Source organism: Chiloscyllium punctatum, chromosome 39 (genome assembly GCF_047496795.1).
Source record: "Chiloscyllium punctatum isolate Juve2018m chromosome 39, sChiPun1.3, whole genome shotgun sequence".
Taxonomy (NCBI): domain Eukaryota; kingdom Metazoa; phylum Chordata; class Chondrichthyes; order Orectolobiformes; family Hemiscylliidae; genus Chiloscyllium; species Chiloscyllium punctatum.
In genome coordinates, this window is record NC_092777.1 from 32,935,648 (window position 1) to 32,939,649 (window position 4,002).

Sequence of the window (4,002 nt, forward strand, 5' to 3'; positions counted from 1 at the left end):
CTCTTTTGTTTACCCTTTCACAGTCTTAAATCAATGTTTGGTAATTTTGTCTGAACTTCCCTCCCCCTTGAAACCCCAAATATTGATTCCATGCACCCCTTCTAACCCACTTATCCTTTCATTCAATGGTAATATCTAGGGCCTAGTAATCCAGGCTGATGCTTTGGGCTCATGGGTTGGAATTAAAAGCTAGTCTAATAGTGACTATGAAATTACTATTGTAAAAACTCACCTGGTTCACTGATGTTCTTAACTACCTTGGCCTACATGTGCTCAAGACCTATGGCAATGTCAAGTTTGGTGATGGCTAATCCAAAATGCATGATGTCATTCTCTGGTCAAAAGGGTAAAGGTCCAATTCCTGGTGAGAAATTTGTTTGTCATCATTCTGATGTTCTTTATGCCTTAAGGGTTTGGTTTCCTTCAGTAGAAATGCTGAATAGTTTTGCAGAGTTGCGATGCGTGCAGCTTGAATTTCCAGCAGGCTTTACCCTGGGCTCTAGGTCAGGCATTTTTTGTTCAGCCCCACTCAAACTTTTTTCATGGAGAAACAACCCACGATTCCAAATGGCCTCATTGCCTGGAATTGGGCTGACAGGTTCAGTCTGAACTGGGCTGAATGAGCCATTCAACGCTTAAAGTCAGGAAGAAATGAAACTGGACAGAGCATCCAGCATTGAACTAGCATCTAGAAACAACAGCCTTGCCAAGCCTGCAAAATCCACCTTATTCACATTAAAGGCTTGTGCCATAGTTGGGAGAGCTGACCCATAGACCAAGCAAGCAACAGTTTAACAGAGACATTCTCAATAATCACACCTTACAATGTCCCAGATATCACAATCTGAGTATGTCCTGTCCCACCAACAATTCACACCCACCAGAGGGTAGCACAATGGTATATAGTCAAAGGGTTGCCATGGGAGTCCATAACTTTGATTTTGACCCCATGAGATTACATTGCACCAAGTTAAACAAAAACATTAAATGTAAAGATTATAACCTTCTGCCCCCACTCGCAACCCCAGCCTCACTCCCTGAGGCTGCTGAATCAGTGCTCCATGTTGAACACCAATAGAAAGAAGCACTGAGTGTGCCAGAGGCACAGAATGAACTCTGGCTGGGAAATCTCAGTGTTCCTCACCAAAAATGGCACAATGACACTATTACTGCCTCAGCTGGACAAATCCTAAAGGACACAGATACTAAACTAAGTTTGCAGTACTTGGTGAGGGAAGCAACATGAGGAAAAACATAACTGACTTAATTCTTTCCAATATACTTGATGCACTTGTCTATGACAGCATTGATAGACTGCCACACAGTCACCGTGCTTTGGTTCTGCAAATGCTTCATTTGCATGAAAATAAAGTAGAGAAATAAAATATAAGTAGAAATGGAGAGACAAGAGAAAGAGAGAAAATGAGCAAATGAATATGATACAAAATAAGTAGAGGTAGGCATACAGAATATTGTTTTCTGACTTTTCCAATTTAACCATGAAGAGAAAAATGAACAAAACTGAGCAAGATTCACATAGTTACAATAAAATACTGTAAAATCCAATGTAGTCCTAGAGTTCATATTTGTGAAAAAGAGAGGTATAACATGTTGGCTGGTGAACCAGTTTGAGGACTCCTTCAGTAACCAATTGCTGAGATCAGATCTAAGTTTGCTCGTTGAGCTGGAAGGTTTGTTTTCAGACGTTTTGTCCCCATATTAGGTAACATCTTCAGTGAGCCTCCAGTGAAGCACTGGTAGAATGGCCAGCTTTTTACTTATGTGTTGAGGTTTCCTTGGGTTGGTGACATCATTTCCTGTGGGGATGTCATTTCTGGTTCTTTTTCTCAGGGGGTGGTAAATGGGATCAAAGTCAATGTGTTTGTTGATAGAGTTCCAGATGGAATGTCATGCTTCCAGGAATTCCTGTGTGTGCCTCTGTTTGGCTTCTCCTAGGATGGTTGTGTTCTCTCAGTCAAAGTGGTGACCTTCCTCTTCTGTATGTAAAAGTACTAGTGAAAGTGGGTCATGAGTCTTTTTGTGGCTAGTTGATGTTGATGTAATCTGGTGGTTAGTTTTCTGCCTGTTTGTCCAATGTAGTGTTTGTTACAGTTCTTGCAAGGTATTTTGTAAATTACCTTAGTTTTGCTTGTTGTCTGTATGATATCACCACGGGAAATGGCATCACCAATCCAAGGAAACTTAAACACATGAATATATATTCATACCGACCCTCTGAAGAGTAACCCACCCAGAACTATTCCCCTACCGTATTATCCTATATTTACCTCTGACAAATGCACCTGCACATCCTGAACACTACGGGCAATTTAGCATAGCTAATCAACCTAACTTACACAGCTTTGGATCATGGGAGGAAACCGGAGCACCCGGAGGAAACCCACGAGGACACAGGAAGAATGTGAAAACTCCAACACAGAGTCGCCTGAGGCTGGACTCAAACCCGGGCCCCTGGCGCTGTGAGGTAGCAGTGTTAACCGCTGAGCCACCGTGCCATTTACAAGTCTACTACAACGGGTGGTCTTAAGACAACCATCATTATGGACTCGTTCAGATCCTTATACAGCAGCTCCCTGCAAGTTTTTTTTTCCCAAGAACATATTTGTGTATATTTAACACTGCCCCATCACTCCCCAGGTCTATGACTTCACAAACTCAGGTGGTTTAGATGTTTCACATTCTCCCAGAATGCATTCGCTTTGGACTTGGCAGGTGTGTAGGATTCTTGGTTGAAGGCTTTTGACTTTGAATGCTGCCCTGACAGTGCAATACCTGAAACTTGAGGACCTTTAATCCCATGGATTTCCTTTGCAGAGGAAAGCTGCTCTGTTGAAGAAGCAAGTTTCTTCTTTTTAGCCCCCTTTTTGGGCATCAGTTGGCCCTTCTCATTGGTGGTTTCTATGGTGTTATAGGCACATCTTGAATCTGTCAGCAGATTTTAGTTCTCAAGCTGCTGGAAGATCTGTGCTGAAATATGTAAACCTTTTTACTTCACCTGTCGACTGACTTAGACACACTCACTTTCACCATACATTATTGGTGAAATCAACATGTTCTTTTTCCTCAATTCTACGATTTGAGGATTGCTTTTTGCTTGGCACAAACTCTGTCATTGTTACTGCAGATTCTTCCTGGGAAGATAAGGAAATGAAATTCTTTGCTCAAACCTCTCTTCCAAGTCATCTGAGTGTCTGATTCAATTCTGACTTTAGTCACACAAATTTGTGACATGGCCATTGACGTGAGTTTCCTCTTGCCAAATTTCTCCTAGAACAAATTAGGCCCTCTTTCTGTTATAGATTGACCTATCTCATTAACCTCTTTGTGGATAATGATTTGCTTCTTGCTTTTCTTTGACTTTGTCCTACTTGACATTTTCTGAAAGTGACCTACTGTTACAGACAAAACATATACTTTTAACAGCTGGGCACTGCCTTTGCCCAGAACTGATGTAAGACTTTTATTGTTTGGTATCTGTCCTACTTGTTGCACTTATTTCTCACTTGCATTATTGTGATTTTATATCAAAGGAAGTGAATATACTCTGCTGATCTCCTGTGGCCAATCTGTTCCCTTTCTGATTGATTCATGTTGCTTCTGAACTTCTTCTTTGTTCACCAGCTGAATGACTTTCTGTAGTGTCAGCTTGTCCTTGGACTGTAATAAATTTGACAAAGCCTCATCAACAATTCTGACAATAATTATTCTTCTTATGAATTCTGACTTCAAATCACCAAAGCCACAAATCTCTGCTATTCTGTAGAGGTTATTAATATATTGCCTTGTATACTAAACCCTATTAAATCTTTCTCTTTCAAGAATTTTATTTGATCTGAGATTGAAGTCATTATCAAAGGCCTTCAGTACTTCTTCAAAAGTATCTTCTTTTCACCTTGGTAAACTATCACATATCCTGTATACTCCCAATGGTATATATTCTTGGATCAGCATCTGAGAAAACTTGAGGAAACCTGGGAGAGA